Source organism: Stegodyphus dumicola, chromosome 10 (assembly GCF_044657685.1).
Source record: "Stegodyphus dumicola isolate Sdum_Otavi_A_Nest chromosome 10, ASM4465768v1".
NCBI lineage: Eukaryota > Metazoa > Arthropoda > Arachnida > Araneae > Eresidae > Stegodyphus > Stegodyphus dumicola.
The window spans coordinates 41767103-41793820 of NC_140777.1; the positions used below are offsets into that span (position 1 = coordinate 41767103).

Below are 26718 nucleotides of genomic sequence, written 5' to 3' on the forward strand. Positions count from 1 at the left end.
TTCGCTAGAAACTAGAAATTTAAAAGAAAGAAATTTGTTTTTACAATAGCAGCTCCCAGGACACACAGTTTTTTTCATCTGTACTGCATCTAAACAGGAGCTTTTATTCAAATCTGGTTCCTTCCAGAGATCTGGAAGGAAAACTAGTTTAATGAAATGTTACACAATGAAATGGCAAGTAACATGTATAATTATATTTCTCTTAACATTCTTATTTCATTCATAACTATTTTAGTTATCTCTCCCCGTGCTCTCTGACATGTGTTGTAAAAGAACACCAAACACGAATGTGTTTATGTCTATGTGTTCAACACTTCCTCCTACAATCAAAACACTAACGTGTTAAACTTCAACATACCAAGACCTCGTAACACACCCTAATTTCAACTCTAAACCCTGAGGTACTATTCTGAAAGTGGCTAACTCTGAAGTGTAGCGTCAGAGAGCCTAACTACATCATTCAACCTTTAACACATATTCACCATGATTTAGTCTTTTTACAGTCGCACGAATAAAAAAAAATTTTAACATTACTTTCACTTTTACCATATCACGGTATTTCTTAACATTTAAAATAACAGTTCACATTGTATATAAGAACATATTAACATGCCGTTAATTTTACACATTTGAAAACATACATTAGTAGATTGTTAACTTCTATTCTTTTCAAAGCAAGTGCCAATTCTTTCTACATTGAAATAATACATTTCAAAAAGTCTTTCAGACTAAAACTTCTTTCTTGCCAGAAAGTTTTAAATAAAATTTATACAATTTATCGCTATTATACATCAACTTTAGTTTTACACGCGAGTAATTGAAAAACATAATACCAAAATCGGTAACAACTCATTTCTCGCCCTTTTGGCGATAAAGGTAGACCTCGCATGAGGTAAAACTTCTTGAAATCTGCCACTTGCAGTAAGAATGAAAGATTAACTTAAGTTTGCAAAGTAACATAAAATTTTACTTATCTTTGTGATATTCGGACATTCTTTTCTGGGCCCAGTCCTTAAAGGTAGGGCAGATAGTTGTTTGATTTATCCTCCTTCTTGTACGGGCTCGCCTTTCAGTGCCTTCCTCTAGATGCTTCCTTTTTTCACCAGTTCGGTCACCCTTGAATACCTTCTTTTTCGCCTCTGCTTGTGGTCTTGGCCGTTTGATGGCAGCTGGTCTTGGCGAAACCGGGAAACTTCTTTCGTATTCCTGCTTGGACCTCACTGCTGGCCGTTCAAATTTTCCTTGTAACTTTTCCTCCGCCGCTGATGGCCCTTCCGCAGTTCGGCGACATTTGCTGCGGAGAGTCCTGTCGGATGAGTAGATCTTCCGTTTTAGAGCCGGGTTATAGTTGCCGTCATTTTTCCTGGCTCTCTTTGCATACGTCGTCCTTCTCCCTTCATTCTGGGGGTGTTCGTTAGCTCTCTTTTCTGGACGGTGGAACGGCTTCTTTTTCTTGCCACCTTCAATTTTTCCGCGGGGAAACTTTCTTTTCACTTGCTCCTGCCTCTTAATGGCTTGCCCTTGTACTTGTCGTTTTTCCACCTCTGGAGCTTGTGCCTGCGGTGTCTGCCGCGCCGGATCCTGCAAAAGATCTGAAAATATTTGCATTTTATTACGATCATAGTAGGGTTTGATTTGATCAATGTTTGCGGAGCAGGTTTCACCATTTCTGGCTTTTAACACTACTACAGCGTGAGTTATTTTTTCTATAACATATGGTCCTTCAAATCGTGGAAAAAATTTGGCAGTTTTATCTTCTGGTGCTGAAGAAAGTGAATGCTTAATTTTTAAAACTTCATCCCCTACTTTATAAGTTACTCCCCGTCGTTTCAAATCATAATAGAGCTTCTGTTTTCTTTGTGCTACTTCCGTATTCTTTTTTGCTTCTTTTATTAGTTTTTCTATATCACCCATTTTAAATTCTGGGGCTCTTTGTTGCACATAAAATAATTTATCTAACGGCGTTATAATCTTTCTGCCTAAAAATAACTCAGCAGGAGTTTTGCCCGTTGTATCATGTTTTGCGGTCCTAAGGGCGAAAGCAAATTCATTGACATAGTTATTCCAGCTTTTATGAAAATTTTTAACATAACTACGGATAATTTTCACTATATTTCTATTGACCCGTTCCGCTATATTTGATTGCGGCCGATACGGGACCATTTTTAAATGACGTATGCCCGGTTTTTTGCACATGTCTTCAAATATATTACTTACAAATTGAGGACCATTATCCGATATAACTTTTAGGGGCGCTCCGTATTTTAAAATATATTTATTTAAAATAGAATCAGTAACTAATTTCGCGCAGGCTCGTTTTAAGGGAACAATTTCGGTGCATTTACTAAAATGATCAACCATAACAAGGAGATAGCGACTTTTATTTAACTGACTTTTTGGGAAAGGGCCCAATAAATCGATGCCAATTATTTCATTTGGAAATTCGGATTTAATACTATTTAGAAACCCGGCCGGGCGGAAATTAATATAATTAACGGCTTGACATGTTGGGCAGGACTGGACATACGCCCTTGTTAACTTTTGCAGTTCAGGAAAGTAGACTGCCTCGCGTACGCGTTGGATAGTTTTTCGAATACCAGCATGAGAAGCTAAAGGGCGGTCATGGAGCTCCTGCAGGATATTTAATCTAAGACTAGCTGGGATAACAGGTCGAAATTCGTTGTTGGAATTCGTAGTTTTTGTATAGAATAATAGACCATCTATTAGTTCGTAATGGGCCGCCCTATTTCTTATCGCCACAATATCTTGGTGGCTAAAATTTTCAGGATCCTTTAAATACTCATAAATGCTTCCAAACTCAGGATCTTTACCCAGTTCGGTTATTACAGTTTCTCGGGAATTTATTGTACATGCTGTGAGCATTGCCACCTTTACAGTATTACCTTGTTCATCTATTTTAATTCTTGATAGGGCATCTGCTACGATATTTTCCTTTCCGGGGGTATGCTTGATTACCAGATTATATTCTTGTAGCTTGAGTGCCCATCTTATTAACCTTAGGGATAAGTTTTTCACTGAATTTAATCTAGTTACCGCCGCATGATCAGAGTACACTGTTATTGGCGCCTTTCCAAAATAGACTCGGAACTTTTGCACTGCTAACAGAACTGCAAGTGCCTCTCTCTCGGTCGCGGAATAGTTTCTTTGTGTTTGATTTAAAGTTCGACTAAAAAATGCCACGGGCTGCTGATTTTGCGAAAGTACCGCTCCTACCGCATAATCCGAAGCATCCGCTGAAATTTCTAAATTCTCATCCTTTTCAGGAAATTTCAACACAGGGGCTTGCGTTAATGCTTGTTTTAATTTTTCGAAAGCACTATTGGCTTCGGCCGTCCACGAGAATCTTGCCTTTTTCCTTTTTAATTTTAACAATGGCTCAGCGATAGCTGCAAAATCTTTTATAAAGGACCTATAATATGAACAAAGTCCTAGAAAAGAAGAGAGCTTCTTCGCCGTGTTTGGAGTCGGATACTTTTGTACAGCAATTATTTTTGATTCGTCTGTCTCTATTCCTTTCTGAGATATTTTGTAACCTAAATATTTTAATTCAGGGACTGCAAATTTTCACTTTTCGACATTAACTTTTAGACCGGCCTCATTTAATAAAGAAAACACCTGTCTTAAATCCTGTACATGTTGGTCGAGATTATCACTAGTAATAATGATATCGTCTAAATAGGTAAATGTGGACTTTCCAAGAACAGGTCTTAACACAATGTCCATACATCGCTGAAATGTTGCCGGGGCCCCTGAAAGGCCAAACGGCATACGCAAAAATGCATAAGTGCCAGACTTGGTTATAAAAGCAGTCTTAGGCACGTCCTCAGGCCTAACCCCTATTTGAAAATAACCAGTCGTTAAGTCTAAAGTCGTCATATATTTGGTGGATGTTATGTTCCTTAGAATTTCTTCAATTATAGGTAACGGATATACCGGATATTTAGTTATGGAGTTTAATTTACGGTAATCGATTGCGAATCTCCACCTTTTTGAATGTGTCAAAGGATAGTCATTATTTTTCTTACATAAAACCACCGGGCTAGCATAACTACTTGAGATGGGCGTTATGATCTTTTTACGTAGCATATCGGTGATATGCCATTCTATAATTTTTTCCTTATTCTTATCATACCGGTATGCTTTGTGGCGAACTGGCATTGAATCTCCGGTGTCAATACTATGGTTAGTAACCTGAGTAAATCCTGGAATATCACTAAATAACGAAGCAAATTCACTTACCACTTGTCGGATTCTTCCTTGCTCGTCATTAGGCAGGTGGTCAAGATTTAACATCGGCGGTTCAGCCTTTTCTGCACGAACTGGTTTCATTGTCAGCTTAAGGGACGCTTCATTAAAATCCAGCGTTGCTTGTGCGTCTGAAAGAAAATCTATTCCTAAGATTATATGTGCTTGCAGATTCTTTACTATAAAAACATCACCTTTACTTGTTCGTCCTTGATACGGACATATAGCGGTACTTTACCTATACACTTACATAGTTCTCCTTGCGCCGCTAACACTGTCGTATTATCCGAATTATATATGCGGTATTTCAGAAAATACTTCCTAAAAAAATCTTCTGCCACACAGGAACACTGCGCGCCTGTATCCAGGAGTTCGGTGGCTGGGATATTATTCACCAACACTTCAATCTTCGGAAGAGTCAAATTTTTCACCATTACTGTATTTAACTTGAAGGAAGAGGGGTTTTCTTGGCCTTCGGATTTCCGCACCCTCTCGTCAGCAGAAATCCGTTTTAGTTTAAATCCTTTTTCGTTTCCGTGCTTTACTTCTTTTTCCACTGGCCTTGAGACTTTTTTCCTGGATTGCTATTGAACTGTCGAAGTTCGCCGGCTGTTTTTGAATGCTCGGGTTTCCTTGCCCACTGATTCGCTTTGCTTCCGTAGCCGTGTGCTTGAGTTTGCTGTAGTCTTGGCGCACCAAATTGGTTTCGCTGTTGATATTGGCGTCCTCTTTCAATGTCCGCCGTTCTTCTACTTTCAATCTGGATTGCTAGCTCAAATAACTTTTTCAGTGTAGTCGAATTTCTTAATTCAATAAAGTCTTGCACTTGGGGCAGTAACCTCGGCAAAATCACTTGAATTATCTCAGGATCCGGACGGTTTCCATACAAGAGTTTGAAGACGTGAATTTTTCTTAAAATAAAGCTTGAGAGGTTTTCGATTCTTTGTTGATATATACTAAAAAGTTCCGTTTCTAATTTCGCACGATCCCATACAACAGGGAAGGCTTTTAGTAGGGCAGTCTTGAAATTCTCGTAAGTATAGGTGGGACTTCCTGCTTGACCCAAGAGACTTCTGCCTATACATTTGAACCAGTTAAGCGCTTGGCCCCTCCAAGCGCTGGTAGCTAAGGTAACTTTTTGAAATTCGTGCACGGGGTAGAGCATGAAGTGGTCATCCAATTTTTCCAAAAAACTGGTTACCGGTGAGTTTCCATTAAATGTTGCTTCTGGTTTCATCGAAGCGCGCATGGTCTGGACGATGTAACCAAATCCTTCCAGGGCGGCAGCTGGCATTTCTGGATTCTGAGCCGCTTCTGCAGGCAGCACAGGTTCTTCTTGAAACTCGGCCATGGTTATTCTTCTTCGTTGGGCGCCACTATCAGGTTCAATGTTCCGTCTAACCTTCTTCGGGAACATCCAAGAACCTGACTCGGAACAGAGAGCTTACTAAAGCTATGTTCAACAATTGTGGGAAGTAGACAGGATACACAAGAAGGGTATACAAAACCCTTTATTTTTCTCTATTTACAATAACTTCCGTACTTCGGAAATACACAGACCCGCTACTTGGGGTCAAAACGTAAAAGTATAAAAATAAAACTAAACTCTAATTTAACTTTAAAATAATAAACGTGGAAGATTGGCCTTATATTAACAGGAAGCGTATGTAGTACAGAGAACTGTGAACACTACAATACGTTTAAAAATTATCAAGAGGATTAAAACCTCTGGCCTAGACGGCAACCAGCAACTGAGTAAACTTCTAAGGTAAGCGGCCTGCTTCGACTCATTGCTTCCTCTCTCTCGCTTGGCAAAAAGCCACAACTTAAATACTTGGCCTTCGCCAGACAAACTTTGCATAAATACTTTAACGCTTATAATTCTGGCCGGAAGTAGAAAATAAGAAGTGATAGTAAAGATTTAAAATAAAATAAACGTTAGTAAAACTTAAGATCCTTACAATATCACTGAAGTACTGTCTGGGAATTTCGAAAACTTTATTTTTTCAACTTCTATTAACCATTTCTGAAATATGGATTCTGTATCAGGGGGAACATTCTCGTTCCATTGAATACCCTTTTCCCACATAGTTTGCATTAAGAGTTTAATTCGAACAGTAAATGGATTTATAATTCCTAGGGGATCAAACAGCATACCACATGCTGCTAAAATGATGCGTTTAGTTACTTTAAGATTTTGTAACTTCTCAAACTGAGATACATCTATTTTCAAATTATCATTGACCACTATACCATCTTGTCCCGTTCCACTATACCATCTTGTCCCAGATAAGACCTAAAACTTTCAACGGTATAAAAGAGTCTTCAGATGTCTCACGAAAGTCAATTCCATTAAGTTTCCATAGTTCATTTAGCTCAGGGGAGTTTGAAACCCATCTACGTAAATTCATACTGGCCTCGCTAAGAATGAAAATCATGTCCTTGCTTAAAAGTAAGGGCTTTGCTACATTAACTGTTCCAGAAATTAAATCATCTACGTAAAGCTCTTTTAACATACTGCATGCCTCTTTGTAGGCATCTTCATACTTTTTTAAATGTAGTCTTATTGCAGCTGTTAATAAATAAGGCGAGCGCTTGCCCCCGAAAGGGACTCGATTGTGTGGTAAACTTGTAAGTTGGGATTACTGTGATCGAGATTTGACCCTTCCTCATTTATCCCCAAAAACTTTAAAAAATCCCTATCTTCTTTAGCTAAGCGTACCTCTAAAAATGCACGCTGAATGTGGGCACAAAATGCGATTGACTGTACCCTGAACTTACTGATAATCTTTAGCACGTCAGGATTTAAATTACGTCCGCTTTCCAAACAATCATTAAGTGATAAATTTCCCTTACCTTTAGAAGAAGCGTCAAAAACTATTCGTACCTTTGTAGAATCCTTCTGCTCGCGCACTACCACGTCATTAGGCATGTAATACCCCGTTTTTAAATTACTATTTAAATACGTATCTACCCGTTCCACTATACCATCTTTCAAGTGTTCATTAATTATCTCATTATATTTTAAATATAGCTGCTCTATATTTTTCTGAAACTTATTATTTAAAAATAGTAAACGCTGTTTCACGATTTCATAATTGTTATTTAAACCTTCAACACCCTCTTTCCACAATAATCGAGTCTCATATTTTTTTCTCGTAAAGTTGTATCTCGTTCAAATGCCTCTAAAATTTCTTTATCTGATCGAGATATTTCTTTATCCGAACTTATCCCAATTGCTTCTAATTCCCATAATTTTTTAACTCTTTCGTAATCTAACTCCTCATTTACAACGGTTATATGATTAACTCTTGCGTCCTTACAATTTGATCCTTCGTCCTTGCCTTGAATCACGAAACCGAAAGTGCTTTCTGTTGCGACTAATTTTTTACAAATCTTCACGTTTCGTTCTCCTAAAATTTCCCAAATATAATCCGAACCTATTAATACTTGAATTTCGTTACTCGTACTAGAATCTGCTAATTCTATTCCCTTCTCAAACGCCATCTTTCGTATCCACCGAGAAGGAACTTTTACTTGCCCTAGTGTTATAGAATCAATGACTATTGCGTTAATTTTTATCTTTTTATAGGGATGGTTTACATTTTGCAATACTATTTCTACGATATCATACAAGCGCTCTTTTGCATCTTTGCATCCAAATGTGAAAATAATAAGCGCTTCTTTATTAATAATTTTCAACCCCAGTGAATCAATCACTTCTCGTAAGATGAATGACTTTGTTGACCCTGAATCTAGCATACACCGTAATACCTTTTTGTTCCCCCCTTTACACCTCACTGTCGCCGAAAACGTCTGTAAAAGAACGGAAAGTCGGAGGTTTAATTTTGTTACTATTTTCATTACATAAGAGCGAAAGAGAAGCTTCAGTGATTGGCGTTTGTTTTGTCTGATTGGAGGTATCCGTCTCTAAATTTCTCGATGCTGCGTCACATATTAACGAATTATGTAAACCTTGGACATTGCACAGTCTGCACTTTTCATCTTTATGAGCACAGAAACGTCTTAGATGCCCTTTCGGAAAGCAAATAAAACATAAACCTCGATCCATTAATGCCTTTCGCTGAGCCTTTGAATCAAGTGCGCAATCATGATTCATATGACAAGCAGATAAACAAAATATGCAGACATTTTGATTCTCTTTATTAGTCGGGGTAAAGAACTTTCGATTTTGATTAAAATGTGATTTTTGAAAGTATTTAGAGGGAGTTTTGCTTTGACTAGTTAATACTGAAGCACCTTGCTTATTCGTATTGTAATCATTCCTTTTAGAATGCATGTAAGATTTATTTTGATAACCGTGATGGGAACCTTTGTTTCGTACTGATGTTTCATTTACATCAAAATTCTTAGAACGCGCTAACATAATTGATTTTTCCCTACATTCCACTTCCGTTTTCAGGAATGTTAGTAGTTCATAAACATCGAAATTTTGTTTATCACTTCTTTTCCTAGTAAATTCTAGATTAAATTCTGGGGTATTAACAAAATAGGGGATAATAAATGTCCATAAGAACCACTAGTAACATTGAAGGAATTTAAATTTCTTATTTGTATTTCTATATCGTCATACAGCTTCCTCAAAGCAGCCGCATTTCCGGAATATTTTACAGGTTCTAAACTCAACAATTTATTCATATGCGCATTAATTAGCAGGTCATCTCTGCCGAAACGGTCTTTTAGTATATCAACAGCCACCGTATAGTTTCCACTAGTAAAGGTTAATCCACTAACAGCATTCAAAGCTAAACCTCCCAGAAGAGATTTTAAATAACAAAACGGGTAGAGTAGACTTTAAGGTACCCCTTGTATTATGGCAAAGTTGTTGTTTGATTCATCGCCAAGTTGTTGTTTTATTTATGGTAGCCTGAGTAGTTGAATGTTATGGAGACCCTATTGTGACGTAATCGGGTGCATGATTCTGGGAAATATTGAATCATGGGATATTTTGTAAGCGTTTTTGTGGTGTGTGTTGGTTTGAATTTTTAGACGACGGTAGAATGGCCGAATGTACTAAGATTAATTTGAAGTTTCTGTACGATTTGGAGTGAAAGGGGAAAAGAGCTTTAATTTACTGGTGTGTAAATGAAGGTTTACTTACTAAATAGTAGCCATTATAAGTGTCCTGTATGTAGGAAGGATATGCGTCTAGTCGAACATAAAAACCATTTAGATGGATTTGAATGGGTTTGTAAGAAGAAAGGTTCAGATGGTCACTATGTGAAGCGTTCGATCAGAAAGAGTACCTGGTTTGTAAAAAGTCATTTGAGTATGAATGATATTTTGATTTTTACATGGCTCTGGGTGTACGAAGCGAACTCGAAAATCATGGTAAGTGAATATTTGCTTTTGGTAGTGCTTAAATGTATAACATGTTTTTCCTTTTTTAGTTATTTTATTGTTTGGTTTAAAATGTATTTTATTGAGATTATGTATTTTTTGTTTACCTATATTGTAGAATTTTGTGCTACTTTGACTTTTTAAGTGAAAATATATCGATGTGTACATGGACAAAGTAAAGGGAGTGCGCAATGCCGTTTTTGTGCAATTCGGGGATTTTTTTTAAGTGAAAATAGATCGACGTGTACATGGACAAAGTTAAAAGAGTGCGCAATGCCATTTTTGTGCAATTCGGGGATTTTTTTTTAAGTGGAAATATGTCAACGTGGAAATGGATAAAGTCAAAGGAGTGCGCAATGCCATTTTTGTGCAATTTGGTTTTTTTTTTTTTTAAGTGAAAATAAGTCGATGTGTACATGGATACCGAGTTTGTGCAATTGTTTGTCTTGTTATTTTGGCTTTGTGTAGCGGCGATTTTTAGCACAAAAATCGCCGCTTCGCATGCCAAAAGAACGAGTCAAAGAATTGCACAAACTCGGTATCCATGTACCGCCAAAAATCGCCAAGGGGTACCCTAAACTATACTTTTACCAACAAAACTTGTCAACCGAACTGAGACTTTCGTTTTGGTGAATGGAATTACAAAACTGATTCCAAAATTCAAGCCAAGAACAAGGATCATCGTAATATTTTGTAATTGTTAATTTTGGCAATTTTAAAGTATTCGCAAGTTTTCAACTTCGGAAATACAGTTTCCTCACTAGATTTTCTAGATTCAACTTTACTCGCGTTTTTTCTTAATTTTTCCTGAATTTAACATTTAAAACTTATAATTCTTTCTTGATATTTCTGCGCGGAAATTACTTCTGTTTCTAACTCCTGTTCCGTAATTATAAGTTTTTCAATCTCAGAATCGTATTGTTTCAACAACTGCGATTTTTTTCAAGTAACATTTCGAGTAATTCTTTTAATTTCTCATCTTCATCTTCTTCTAGCAATGCAGATTCTATTTTACTCATCAACTTAGTAGCTAAGCTACGCGTCACCGTATGCAACTTCTTTGCTTTATTCATAGCCTCCATTTTACCATTAAATTCTATCAATTATACTAATCAACAATTTTTTATTAAGCAATTCTATTCAAAACTGGAAAAATGAAAAAGGGCCTACCTCGAATTTCTTCGCATTAAATCCCAGCTTTTCAGTCATGAACTCACTACTTTTCTTCGTCCATTCTTCATTTCCACAAATCACGTCTGGGTCACCAAAAAAGATGTACGTATCCAAATGATCAGAAGGTTGTTGATGCGTGTTCCTTGATCTATTGCACCAAGATATTTTACTGTACATTTATTTACAATTTATTTACTAGCCGTATGCCTCCTGGCATGTGAGTTGATACATCATACTAGTTTTCTGCCACCTCACAGATACGATGCAATTACCTCAATTAGAGGTAATACGCCCGATATTTTTGGCGCGTCCGCTCTCTTTACGTTCTGTAGCGCAACTAATCTTTGTGCGGTGCGCCCTCTGGGCACAAATCACCGCAATCACCGAGGAGGCCAAAACAATATATGTAGTTCTAATTCTTTCACCAACTTCCATGGTATGGAGAAATATTTTCTGTCTACTGTCAAATCTTTCAACAGATAAATCTGAGAGCACTAATTATTCCATTTTTTCTTCAAGGCAGTTGATAGTTCATCATCCCATCCTAAACCAAGTTCCCATATTTCTTGCATTAATAATTTATGAGAACAATAAAAGGTGATGCAATTCCCATAGGATCAAATAACTTCGAAGCTATCTGAAGTACACTACGTTTTGAATTCTTCCTATTACAGATCATGTCCAGTAGAGGTTTTGTATCTAACTTAAAAGTATCTTCTTTAGTGTTCCATATTATGCCTAAAACCTTCAAAGGACGTTCTTTAGTTTCTGTCATATCAGACAAACCTCGTTCACTCCATAAATTTCTCAACTCATCCGAATTAGTATTAAATTTTCTTAAATTCAAGTTCGCATCTTTAAGAATTTTTAAAGCGCTCTGTAAAAATTCTAACGTTTTCTCTATTGTATTTGCTTCCGTAAAAAAGATCATCTACATAAAGTGCCGAGTCAAGCATTTCACAAGTTTCGCTTTGAACAAGTTTATATTTTCTAATGTGGTATTTAATAGTCGCAGCAAGGATAAATGGGCTTGATGTCACTTCAAAGGGAATGCGAGTCATTCGTAAAATCTTGTAAGTTTTTGAATCACTTTCATCTGGAAACCAGAAAAAACGTAAATAGTCTCTCTTCTCTTCCGCTATTCCTATGGTCAAAATGCTCCCTGAATATCACAGCTGAATGCATATTCATATTCGCGAAATCACAAGATTACATCCAAAATTCTGGAATTCAACGGTGGCCCAGGATTCAAGCATTCATTAAGAAATTTGCGCCCATTACCTTTTGCGGAGGAAAGAGCAGGGAAACATTACCAGAGCGGGGGAAGAAGAATAAACATTGGGTTGATCGCAAATCAATTCTTGATGCATAAAACGTTTACAAAGTCCACAAATAGTTTTCGTTTTACACTGCTTATGTACGTGCCCCTCGGAAAGACAGGCATAACAAATACCATATTTTCTAAGAATTAATTTTCTCTGTTCTACCGATAAGGCACAAGAGGTAGAATCGGGCTCTATTTTCGGTTTTGTGTAAAATATACATTTTTTCACATCAACAATAAATACAGAAGTAGTAGGAATGTTCGAATTTAATTTATTTTTCCCGCTATAATCAACTTTGGTTTTATTAAATCTCTCATACTTTTGATTAGAGTTATGTGAAGGATTAAATTTAGTTCCCAATCGCGAATCTGAAGTGTTTAAATTAAAGTCTTCTACTTAAGTACTCATTTCGTTCACGACACTGAATTTTAATCTTTAAAAATTCCAGTAAATCAGATATTTTATTTTCATCTTCTGAATGTATTTTACGAGAAAATTCTAAGGACAAATCCTTGGGTATCGATCTTAACAACACTGGATACAATGGACAGCTGTAACTATTAGGATTAATTCCGATATTTTCTAAACCTCGAATATGTGTTTCGCATTCTGAGTAAAGTCTACGCAACGCTACATTGTCATATGATTTTCTTACTGGACTTAAGTTTAAAAGTCTTGCCATATGCGCATCTATAATGATATCTTTTCGACCAAAGCGTTCTTTTAATATGTTCAAGGCAATTTTATAGTTTTCAGAACTTAATGCTAAACCAAGTAGAACTACCTCAGCTTCGTCTGTTAAGTACGATTTTAAATATCTAAACTTCTCTACATTGCTAAGATTCCCATTTTTATGGATAGCTACTTCAAACTGAGAATAAAATTCGTTAAACCTTAATATATTGCCATCGTATTGAGGTATCTGCAAGCGAGGAAGTTTTACTGTATTCCGCTGCTCACTTCTGGTTTCTGCAACATTCGTTCTTTCAGTTTCGCGAACAACTTCGTTTTCTTTGGTTTTCAGGATTCTATTCGCATATTCGCGCGAATTTTCCAAGTAATGATATTATCTTTATATTCTTGCTGTTTTTCAGTTTCCTTTTCTATTTCTTCCGTTTCGCACAGTTTAACAATTTCCTCATTAAGATAATCTAAATTAGCTTCTTTATCTAAAAGTTTCGCTAAAAGTTCATCAATTAAATCAACTGATCTTTCCTGTTTGTTTATTTCCTGACGCATCTCTGGATTAGGAACATTTTTGAGCGATTCATTAGCAACTAAATGTTTTCGTTCAAAAGAGGTATCTAAGAAAGAAGCTACGTTATCAGAAGTATTGAAGGGGGATCAGAATCATTTTTAAGGGTTTGCATTTTAAATTTCCAAAATGAATTTTTTTTTTTTTTTGGTATTATACTGTCATTATTTCTTGAAGTTTTAAGAACATGCATTAAGAAAAAGAGATCGGTGAAGTGGAAGTCTGTCTATTTTGGAAATGCAATATCTATTCTGGATGGAAGAATTTCTTGTTAAAATTTTGAAGAATATATTCTTCAAGATTATGTTACGTCTTTGCATTAGATCCGATATTAGATCTGAAGAGATGTTTTATAATTCTTCGATGATGATACGATGATTCTGAATGGCTTTGCGTCCATAGGCGATAAATGTGAGTTTCCAATCCTTTCTTTATTAAGATTTCTTCAGATGATTTAGTGTATGCCAGAATCTAACGGATTTATGCCGAAATATATTTGTTTTCGTTTAATATCCTTAAGTTTTCTTTTGCGGCGGAATCTTTGTCCACAAACTCTTTGGATCACGAACAATTTATCAACCGAAAAATATCTTACATTGCGAACAGTGTCTTGAGATATGAACATAAGGCGGCAACAAGTGATACTCCTAAAACGCAGTTAATGTAGTGGAGGAAATATCTTCAGAAGAAGACGGAAGGGGAAACGTTCTTAGTTATTTGTGCGAAATTGGGTGAGCTGGATAGAACATTATCACTCTTATGAAGTAGTGGTAATTCGTAGCATAAATAATTGAAATGGCAATGCTATATCTTGCTTTAGGAACATTTTGAACTCAGACAGAATATATGAAAAACTTGAGGTTGTCCAGACGGCGAAAGCAACTTTTCGGAATGTTCTAACTCTATTGCAAATTTATTTAACGATACTTATCTCTAACGTGTCAGGCGAACGATCGTTTTAAACGATCGAACGATCGTTTAAAAAGAATAAAAACATACTTAAGTTCTTATTTGAGTTAAGAAAACCTTTATGCATTGTCACTATTATGTATAGAATATAACGCACTCGAGAAACTCGAGAATACTATCATATGTCAGTTTGCCAATATTAAGTCACGAAAAAGAAAAAGAATGTTTTAGAATTTTTGTTATACATAACTTAGAATGTTTTCTTTTTATTTTTGCCTTTTTTTATATTTTAGACTGTTTTTTTTTCTAGAGACATTAGGTTTTTGGAAGCAGAAGACATGAAAAATGAGCAATGCCCTCACCGGGACTCGAACCACGGACTTCTCGAATATGCGTCGATCATGCTGACCACTACATCACAAAGGCATGTTAAAAAGGCGGGAAAAATACCTTATATACTTCCCTTTTAAAGGGCGACTGGGGATTAGGAGACCCAATCGCCAAATCCTAGTGGTGGAGAATCATCATCCGCCATCTTTTCTAGTTCGGGCGCCCCTGTAGAGACATTAGATTTTTGGAAGCAGGACGCATGAAAAATGGGCACTTCCCTCTGCGGGACTCAAACTACGAACTTCTCGAATACGCGTCGAGCATGCTGATTACTACAGCACAAAGGCATGCTAAAAAGGCGGGGAAAATACCTTATATTGTTTTTAATATTTTTTAGAAGAATACTGTTTTGTTTTTTATTTTTATACATATTTTTACAATAAAAATTAAACATTAAAATTTTGTCTCATTTGTTAGCGGATCCAAGAGCTCCTTGGATCCGCCACAGCCAAGGGGCCCGTAAATCTTTTGCGTTCAGGGTCGGAAATGATCTTAAACCGGCACTGCTGAACGGGTTCCACTTACGTAATCTGGCCGCAAAGTTCAAAATAAGAATGGAGCTATAGTAACAACAACTTCAAACTAAATACTAAGTTGGACTATTTAAATAACAAATTTAAAGAACTGAGAATAAAAGGTAATGTTCGGAAAGTAGCTTTCTTGGGGACAGAATCTCCATGGTTTGTAAGAAACAATAGGATTCACCAGGAGCTGAAAATGGAATTATTAAGAACTTGTTATTACGGGATTGCAAACAACTTTTATGAACGGCAAAAACTGATTGACAACCCCTCTCTCAAAATATGCCAATATGACGTTAACAATCCTATGAACTCTAAAAGACCCATGCCAATTCTGAATATATACAAAGTTTAAGTTATGGCTGTGTATGTATGTTATGTCTGCTAATTTCTGCTGTACCTATGTTCATTTATTTATTGCATATTCAATATTAATTGTGTTTATCTTTAATTATTTAGATGTCACATTGTGAGCTCACATGTATCAGTTTTATATTTAGTTTTATTTATCTTGTTTTCATGCATTTACCTTTGAAATCTAAGTACTCGTACATTATTTATGCTTTTCTATTATGTATTGAATTAATATTATGTTTTCAGCACCCACACCAGTTCGGCGGCTTTCTGGATTAACAGTTTACTAGCATTACAAATTATTTTCTTTTGCTCTATTTTTATTAATAATCATCAAAAGCCTTTAAAAATTATATTTTAATTTTCATTATTTGAAATATTCATTCGGAAAGTTTAATTTTTCGATTAGGGATAATGCTTCGTGCCTAGGTACCTTGGTGAGTACACCATTAGTCTGAGGAGAGAATACTGGTTGTTCGACTTGGGTTTGAATACAGGCAAATAAGCTGGCTGCGTGATTCTTTTCCCTCTGTGTAACATGAATATGAGTCAGAGTCTTTTGTTTTTTTCAGTCCATCTTGCATCAAACAAACGGTTTTTAAAGAAAACAGCATAAACTGTGCTTGAAATTTTGAGTGATGTATTAGTTAATTAAGACACAATAACACGCCGACAAATACTAATTCAGAAGTCAAACAACAAAAATCAGCGTTATATTTACAAAATTTTCACAGGACTAGTTTCGATGGTTTTACCGAACCACCATCTTCAGCTGCAAAACCGCAAATGAACAAGATATGAAATAATGATTAGATAAGATAAGAAAGCCTGGACAAGAATAAGCAAGTGGCGCCATCTGTTGGCGAAACCAGAACTAAAACATAATTTCTTTAAAAGCCGAAGGCAAATTTGGATTGGAATTAGAATCGTTAACTAGAATAGAAAGATTTTTATGAATGTGAAATGCCTCTAGAAAATCCAGTTCTCCAATGGAAGATGTTTTTTGAATAATTTTGGCAGCAGAAAAATTGAAAGTGTGATTTTCGGACCAACAATGTTGAGCAACAGAAGACTTCTGTGTTTCCTTTTTTCTAACATATGCCTCATGTTCTTTGACGCGAAATTTTAAGGCTCTCTTAGTTTAACCAATGTAAATTAAACCACACTGGCAAGGAATCCTATAAATACCCCAAGAATTCATATCCGGAATGGGGTCCTTGAGTATGGAAGTCGGAATTTTATTGATGGGAAAATAAACAACCTGAAAGTTAAATTTCTGCAAAATGTGTGCAACTTTATAGCTAATTGATGGAAAGAAGGGAATGACAACAGAATTTTTATAATCTCCTAAAATAAGAGTGTGGCTTTTAGTTTGTTGAGATGAGAATTTTTTAACTGCTTGATTAATAATGTTGGGTGAAAAACTCCTGTCAATAGCTATTGCTTTCAAATAATTTAGTTCTTCATCAAGGGCTAGTTTGGATGAGCAAACTTGAAGAGCACGGAAAACATAAGAATAAAAAGAAGCTAACTTTTGTTTAGTCGGATGACATGATTTAAAATGTGGTGGAAGGCAAACCGATGAAGGTTTACGGTAAATTGTAGTAGTGAAGTTGGATGTGTTACGTGTGACCAGACTGTCGAGAAATGGTAGAGAATTGCAAGTCTCAAGTTCAAAAGTGAACTGAATAGCAGGATCAATAGAATTCATTGTTGAAAGAACTTTATTTAAATCATCTTTATTACCTTCAAACAGGGTAAAAGTATCGTCTACGTTGCGGAACCATGCCGGGAAGTTTAAAGTTTCAAACAATTTTGATTCATAATAATGCATGTAGATATCAGCCAGGATGGGACTGAGGGGGCTTCCCATGGCTAATCCCTCAGTTTGCTTGTAATATTTATTTTGGAAAACAAAATGTGTTTGTTTCAAACAGAGTTGAGTGAGAGAAATTAGCTCATCAATTTCGATGCAAGAGAAATGAAATTCGCGAAGTCTGGTTTCTAGGCATCTTAATGCACCCTCCACTGGGACATTGGTGAATAATGATTTTACATCAAAAGAAACCATAAGTAAATTACTAGGAGAAATGTGTTTAACCTTTTTTACAAACTCTATTGAATTTTTTATGGTGTAAATGTTATTGTCTAATAGAGTGGAAAATCTAGAAACTAAATATTTAGCTAATGGATACGAAGCAGTACCTAAATTTGATACAATAGGGCGGAAAGGAATACCACTTTTATGAATTTTGGGAAGAGCATATAATCTGGCACAATTCGCAACAGATGGTACAAGCGAATGTTTTAAGTTGCTTGAAATGGTTTGCGAAGATTTGATCGCAGTTTTTATTTTGGACAAGTCCGAAGGTGAAGGATCTTTAGGGATCGGATTATATGGTCTTTCGTTTAAGAGTTTAGTGACACCATCGATGTAAGTGTTCTTATCCATGACGACTATCTGGCCACCTTTGTCGGCCTTTGAAATGATAATATCCGGATTAGAATCAATTTCGCGCATTGTAGCTCTTTCTCTCGCAGTTAAATTTGGTTTCAAAGGTTTATTATTGAATTTCACATTATGAGCGATAAGATGCCTAATCATTTCTTTCTGTGAATCTGAAACTTTATTGAACTTGAAAGCTTTTTCGATAGGAGCCAAAATCTTTGGAATCGAGGGTTTACAGGTTTGTGAGAAGTTAAAATTATATTTTAGAATTCTCTCTTGTTCTTCTGAAAGACTAACATTAGAAATATTAACTATTGGCTTGATGTTTACAATGGGAAGATTTTTTGAACTACTTGAACTGGAAGAGTGTAAAAGAAGTTTTTCGAATTTAACTGCAAGGGTGATTTTATGACGGTTAACTGCATTCTCCGTTCTAGACCAAGACTTTTGTTCAAGGGCAGTGAATTTTGGATATGATTTAGCGAGTTCCAGATGAAGCTTATAGAGTTCATGTTCAATTTTGGACAATTGTTGACGTGTATCCCTTATCACGGAGCGAAGTAAGGCAAGCTTGCAATTTAACAGAATTCTTGAAACGCGACTCGAAGGTTTTTGATTAGATTTGATTTGAATAAAATTGGGGATCAATTTTTTACATTTACATTTAAGTAAAAAGTCAAGATGATTCAGGAATTTTTGCCGTTTCAGGCGTAATTTAGTGAAACGATTAACGGATGAAGGCATGATAAACAATGCAGAAAATCAAACTAAATTAAGTGAGCAATAATAAATTACACACAAAACAGCAAGAAAAATACCTCACTGAAATGAATAGAAAACAAAACGTTTGTAAGCAAAATGCATGCAATCAGACAAGCAAAGCACAATATCCAAATGTACAAAACATAAACATAACTTGAAAATTGCAAAAAAGGACTTACCGAAACTCCTACAATCACAAAATGGCGGCTACACCCCGTGCAAAAAAGAAAGCGAAAAATAAGCCTGTTTGAGGCTTCTATAATTAAGACACAATAACACGCCGAACAAATACTAATTCAGAAGTCAAACAACAAAAATCAGCGTTATATTTACAAAATTTATGATGTATTAGTTGCAACTGTATTGTGGTGTTATCTATTAAAACAATTTTTCATTAATAATCTATTTTGGAATTTCTACAGTTTTTGAATATTTGATGCGCACGACTTTTGAATCACCCTGTAGTTATCTATCGCTATATATTGTTAAAATGAATGAGCCTATGGGCGGTGTTTTTAAATTTATAGTTAATTGCTTCCACCTTTCCACTAAAAGTATACAAATCTTTAATTTGAGGGTAAGGAGGAAGGCCTGCCATTTCAAATAGACTATTCTAAGCAGCTCTTCTTTTCAGACAATAAACACAATCGCTTTTACGTTTTCTTAAAATTGAAAGAACAAAATTTTGACTTTTTCCAGAGGAACTCAGTAGAAAAGGACGTTTTTATCCCGTAAAGTGTGTTTATTTCCGTAATACCAAATACTGCTGTTCAGTATTGTTTTTTTCTTTAGTATGATACGTATTTTTCTGAATATGACTGTTATTTTATATCCGCACTTTTGGGATTTGATTAAAAAAAGTACAACGTAGCTCCTGTTTTTATTTTATTATTGTTTTCCAAAGATTCTAGTGAAGATGATATATCATTTGAGTTATGATTTTGAAGCAGCATTTTAAGAGATGGCTTGGTATACGTAGTGGACGAATCTCGAAACCGTGAAATCTGTTTTGGAGATTTTCTGGTCGGAAATGTATACTAAGTGTATATCGCACCTGCAATTTCAATGTTATTGTTATTAAATTCTGATGATGAGTTTTGTTTGCATTGTTTTCAAATTTTGATTTCACCCGAGTTACGGATAAGTGAATATAATGAAAGCAAAATCTCTGGTGGTAAATATTAAAAGAAGAAAACATTAGTTTTTGGAAGCAGAACGCCCTGTGTAAATTGTCGAAAATGTTTGATGCATGATTATCATGTAATTCTTCAAGGAATCTAATTAGTGAATGTAAATAAATATGTAGGTGTTAGGGAAATACGTGGTATTTCATGCGCAATAAATGTAAGTATTTCAGTGTGACACATTAGGCTTACATTTGACATAATGGTTGTCTTATAGACATTTATTTACATTTTCTAAAAATACTTTTATTCAATAATCTAGTTCATTCCTGTGCTTGTAAGTGTTTTTTATGCATTTTCATGAGTTTGCGATTATGTAGTGTAAAAGTTATTGCTTTTCTAAACTTATTTTTTAACGGTTTTACAAACGTAAACAAATACTTGCTCTGTTTTGAGTCACAAATTTTAAAGGTAATTCTTCACTGTTTTCTTAGCCTTGTATTAATTCTGAATTTCATATTTATATTATGAATGCGTTTAAGTTTTTTGATAATAATAATAATCATTAAAATTCATTAAGGTAATTTTTAAATAGACTCCAGAGATTAATTTAATAATTATTGTTGTCATTTTACGTTTGTATGACTTTTACGAAAATAGTCTGTTATACTAATGATGACACTTAATTTTAACTTTGTGTTTATTTTTCATGGACGTTTTTCGAACAATTTTCTACCTGAGTTATTCCGAGAGAAAAATTTAGTGACTTGGGTTTTACCTAAATCCTAAATTTCAAATTTAAAAATAATTTAAATTTGAACTTTCCCTAGGTCTTTGTAATTTAAAAATCTGGCGTTGTGATGTCGTAAAAATTTTTAGGAAATCCCCATTGAAATAATACATGAGCTTTTAAAAATATTTGCAGTTCACCTCCACTTCCTCAGCTGTTTCATTGCCAGGAACTGGATATATTTATCTCACCACTTGACTGTTATTTATTATGTTATCTGCTACAAGCATAACAAGTATAAATAAATAATTCTTTCTCTTCCCAATTTTCTATCTAAATTACTCATTTTTTTTTGTTTTGTTTGATTGTTCCTTCCTTCCTCAGTGGCATGACAGCCCGGGGCAGCCCTGGCCTTTTCAAGAATTTTCTTCCAGGTCTCTCTTTTCTTCGTCATGGTCTTCCAGTTAATCACTCTTTAAATGACGAGGTCCCCTTTCAGGCAGTCGACTCATCTGAGGTTGGGTCGGCCCCTAGTTCTTGTTCCAGTAGGTTTGACCAGGAATATTTTGTGTTATGCACTCCTTGTTTATTCTAATATTGTAGCCAGCCTATTTAATCCGTTGTATTTTTATGTATTTCACAATGTCGGGTCCTTTTTAGGTATGGTAAAGTTCTAAATTTGAGTGTCTGGGTCAAACACCATGAACTTGTATTCCTCAAAAAATAGCTCTTAGTAGCTCTTGGTATCTGCTGCTCAAAGATACCAAGGCGATTTTCATCTCGTGTATCATTGTCCAGGTTTCTGAAGAGTATGTGAGTATAGGTTTGATTAGATATTTATAAATTAATATCTTTATATTTTAATTAAATTTGATTTAAAATATTTCTTTAATCTGTGAAAGCATCTATTGGCTTGTTTGTTATCATGAACTATTTTAATACTGTACTCATTTTGGGATTTTATATTTTATAAATTAGGACTTTTCCCCTAAGTAAGTCCAAGTATTTGAATATCTACTTTTTATGGGATTTTTTTTTTTTTTTTTGTTGTTGTTGCTGTTAAAGAATGGCAGTACCTGTTTTTCTCCTCTTCTCTAATTTTTTTATAATATTTAATCCAGAAACATATTTCTATGAGATCAATAGACTTTGTGAGACTTAATATATTTGATAAAATTGGAACTTAACTAAGTATTTTAAGAATTACAATGGAACATTTCAGTTGAGTAATACCATTCAACATGTAACTAGAAAGATTTGAATACTAAAAGTAAATTCTTATCAATTTTACTTAGATTTTTTTTTTTTTTTTGTTTATGCACTTTTTTTTTTTTTTTTTTTTTTAAAAATTTAACAAAGCTATGAAAACAGTTATTGTCTTTCATATTTTAGATCTTACAAAAATGTTGCTGTGACATGTGGGGCAAGATGTAGGAAATGAATGATATGAAAATTGTTAAAATTATTCCTTTTGAAATAAAATCTATAAAGCTGTCATCTTTGTCATAAAGGTTTTTTCTGAGTAAGTTGCAGTTTAAGCTGCATTTTCTCAAAACTAGAGAAACATGGTAATAAATATATTTAAACAAAATGATAATAAATAATATTTAAAATCTACGTATAGTATTTAGAAAACTTAATTCTTGTTTAGTTAAGTAAAAATAAAAAATTAAGTATTATATTTCTCATGCTATCTTAGAATGTAAGAGAGAATGATTACAAAACGATGTGTTACATTAAAGATAGCTAAGTAAATTTGTAAATTGGGAACTAAAAAAAAAAAAAAAAAAACTATTTAAATCATATCATTGGAAAACATTGGGGGAAAGTGCAGAATCCACTGCTTAGTGCGCTTAAGAATTGCACATACTGGGTATCCATGCACACATCGACTATTTTCACTTAAAAAAGATTATTTAAACTAAGCACTTACTTAAAAAAAATCCCAGAATTGCAAAAAAATGGCATTGCTCACTCCCTGAATCCATGTACACATCGACCTATTTTCACATAAAGAAAATTGACAAAAATCCAATTCTTCTTACTCTTGTAGAAAGTGCCAAAAAAATAGTGTAAAATTGTAAATAGTAGGCGATTCTGCACTTTACCCAAACATTCCTTCACTCCATTTAATTATCTGTTTAATAATCATTATATATGTAATAAGTTTTCTTGTTAGATTTTCTGAGAATAATACATTGTTATCGTATGAAACATTCCTAAAATAAATTTTGTACATAAATATTTATATGCTGTTATTATGTTAACCAACATTTAGTTTATAAAACAGTTGTTTAACTGTAACTAAAAGTTACTGAAAACTGTTTGTGGAAAATAATACTTGCATGTATGGTAGAACTAAAGTAATTTGATCTACTTCCTTTCTGTAATTTTTTTTTGTGATATGTGGTAAAGCTAAAGTAATATGTCTGAGAGTTTTAATTTTTTTTTTTTTTTTTTTCCATCTGTCATTACTAGGGGCAGTTGGGAGTTTAAATCTGTTCTTAATCATGAGTTTTATAATTTAAGAACAAATAATATTCACAAGAACAAATAATAATCACATTTCATATTATGTCACTGATAGTTTACCCTAGTCACAAATAACATTCTTCTATCAAAATGATCATGCTAGTTTGGTTGTTATTTTTTTATAGTTTGTAAGTTTTATGTATATTTTATTTGTTTTACTCTAATGAAATTTCTTTTGATGGAGCTGTATGAAATGGTGGTGTTAGCCAAAGTTAAATATGCATATTCTTGGTTTAGGTTCAGTGGCATGGATGTTTGTGTCTCTAGCATGTTTATGAAATGGGCTCTCAAAATGAGTTGATTCAAGTGTCTTCTAGAGAATTCGAGAAGGTGAACAATTGAGATACAAGCCCTTCAAATCCATTCAATGTAGGGTTCTTGCTTAAATTTGAGATAAAATTTAAGCAGATAGCTCTTTTATGCTTAGTTTAAATAATCTATTCAATTTATTGTTAGAATTCTTCATTGCAAGTTTATATCCTGTATTATGTATGAAGACAGTTTTCCTCATTTGAATTTTTGAAGAATTTAATAATATCTTATCTATGTCACATGACATATTTTATATATTAATCAAATTAGGCAAGCCTGAAGCATTTGTGTAAAAGCATGAAAATTAACATAAAATGTTCATGTAAAAGCATGAAAATTAGCGTGTTTATGAAATGGGCTCTCAAAATGACTTGATTCACGTGTCTTCTAGAGAATTCGAGAAGGTGAACAATTGAGATACAAGCCCTTCAAATCCATTCAATGTAGGGTTCTTGCTTAAATTTGAGATAAAATTTAAGCAGATAGCCCTTTTATGCTTAGTTTAAATAATCTATTCAATTTATTGTTAGAATTCTTCATTGCAAGTTTATATCCTGTATTATGTATGAAGACAGTTTTCCACATTTGAATTTTTGAAGAATTTAATAATATCTTATCTATGTCACATGACATATTTTATATATTAATCAAACTAGGCAAGCCTGAAGCATTTGTGTAAAAGCATGAAAATTAACATTGAAGAAAAAGAAAATTCTGCAGCTTATTTTGAAGATGCTTAATTTTGTGGTATTTTAAAAAAACTTCATGTGTATGAATTAGATTTCTTGAAGCTTTTTCCACAGAAATCTTTTCAGTTAATGATTGAAATTATAATCTTTATTGTCATTTAGCCTCCTCTTTTTTTAATTATTCTATCTTTCAGTAGATGGAGTTATACTAAGTTCACCAGTTTTTTTCTTTACTTGTTTTAATGTTGATGATGATTTTGCATGTTTTAGTGACACTAAAAATACTGGAAGTGATTTTCTTTTATATAAATTTATTAGTTTAATTAACCTCCTGAGTGTCATGACTGGCTTTATCTGGTCATGATATTTTTTGTTAGTTGTTATATGTCAGCTTATAACAGGGCTTAATTTCTAAGATTAGAAGTGCCGGAGCGCTATGGAAGACCATCAGCAAAAAGGAACAAGAGTAAATAAATAAATAAAATGACTATTAAACTCATTAATAATTTTTAAATTAAATAGTTAATTACTATCAAATTAATTAATAGCTATTTAATTAACATTTATAAATTGTTATTTAATCAATAATTATACAATTAATTAGAATTTAATTGATAATTATTAAATAATTGATTAATTAGAATTCAATTGATAACTATTAGGTAATTAATTATTATTTATTGAAATAATTAAAGATTGAAATAATTAAATAATTAAAATTAAATAAAATGTAAAGAGATAAACTGAAATTTAATAAGCAATTTTTAATATAATTTTATTGGTAAAATAAAATTTTTGAGATAAAATTTCCACTGAAATTGTTATTCAATTACATAAAAGAAGTGTTGCAGCCTTCTTATTCAGGGCTCCAGTGCGTTCCGGCTGGAATTATGATTTATTACAAAAACTAAGAAGCACCAGAGCCGAATCCGATGGGCTCCGGCCTAATTTAAGTTCTGATAGTAAGGGGGGGGAGTTCTTTTATCATCACAAAAATTAAATATACTTAAAGTATAGCTGATTAAAATTCCAGGGCGAAACAGAGTGAGAGTATGAGTGGGTGGAAATAGAAAAGGAGGGGAATTTTGGTGAGGGAGAGCGTTCTCTTTGACCGCGGCTCTCTGCTGATATAATTATAGCCAACAAGCAGATGTGTGTCAGGGGTAAAATGAGTCCTGAATCTGACTCCTAAGGATGAATGTAAAGTTGCTGTTTACGCTTCCCCCCCCATTAGTGGATACCGTGGGAAGGCGATGTATAGGACGTGGAGCAGTTTATCTCAGTATTTCACTCTTATTGTACTCGCTGTCACTTAACGCACATTTGAGAACACAAATTGTCCTTCCTGCGAGGATAATTAATTGTAAGCATCGATAACAATACACTAGATATGATGGCATGGCGAAAAATTTACACGTTCCTAAACAAACTCCCCCAAATTTATTGCTCTTCTTAAAGGGAAAGGTTTCCGCATATGAGTGAGGGGACTTTGGTTGAACGTCTCATGTTCTCATCAGTTCGTATTTCTAGGGAAATAGAGTAATGCAAGGTCTGCTTATTGTTAAACTAAAACGTTAGGAATTCTAATTTTTTTCCCTGTAAATTGTGGTTCATTTTACAAAAAGAAGTACCGGAGCTCATCTTATTTATGGCTCCGGCGCAATTTAAGCACTGGCTTATAATGTAAGATATTTTGCTTTCTTACTTTCATTAATAATATAAATGTCATCTTGATGAATGTAAGTTTATGAAAATAGAGACTATGATAAGTAAATATACATATTTAGCTAATAAAGGCTCTTTAAATACAAGTTATCATGACAGATCCAAAAACCAGGACTGCTCAGAGAGTTAATTAATTAGATAGGAAGCAGGAGCTATCTGTTTAGATGTAATCATTCCTTTGCAGAAGATTTTCCAAATAAAATTGGCTCATGATATAATGCACATCAGAAAGAACCCCAGATAATTTGCATTCTTGATCATTGGTATTTCTAATCATAAATGGTATGGTGTGGTGAATAAGTTTATTATTTTTGTGGCTTATATTGATTGAAATATTCTGACTGATTTATATATTGACTTTCTAATATAAACTATTATATTCATATTGATTTTATTTGAACTTTATTCCAAATGGTTTTTAATGACATTCTCTCAGACAGGGAGATTTTGTTAATTGCTAAATAATGAAATATTTTAAGCTGGGTAATAAACTGTGACTTAAAAGTATCTTTATTACATTTGGAGCATTTATATATTGAGAAGCAGAGGATAGAAGATCAGTTTATTTAATATATTATTTTTGAATGTTATTATTTTGGCAATTTTTTTATTTCATGAAATATGTCTCACTTTCTGCGCAGATTCCTGCCATATTGTTCAATAACAGATCACATTTTTCCATCTGGATAGTTTAGAAATTCATGCTGTTAGTTCTTTTAATAAAAATATAGAGGAAAAAGTCATGTGAATCATTTACAATAATTTAGATAATTGTTTTACTTGTTTCTCTTGGAGGGGAAGAGAACACTAATGAATATCATAGTGCTTGGGAATTCTTATT

The 26718-nt window shown here is 34.0% G+C and overlaps 1 protein-coding gene across 2 annotated transcripts in view; it reads left to right on the top strand.

The window, feature by feature from the left end:
* Window positions 1-19734: 19734 nt before the first annotated feature.
* The window catches only part of rho-5 (rhomboid-5), an 81370-nt gene continuing 74386 nt past the window's right edge, over window positions 19735-26718 (top strand). Inside the window, exon 1 of one of the 2 annotated variants that reach the window (XM_035368204.2) lies at window positions 19735-20109. The gene's annotated coding sequence lies outside the window, so the exon portion shown is untranslated. The remainder of the gene's footprint in view (window positions 20110-26718) is intronic. The other variant, XM_035368205.2, reaches the window with a different exon arrangement.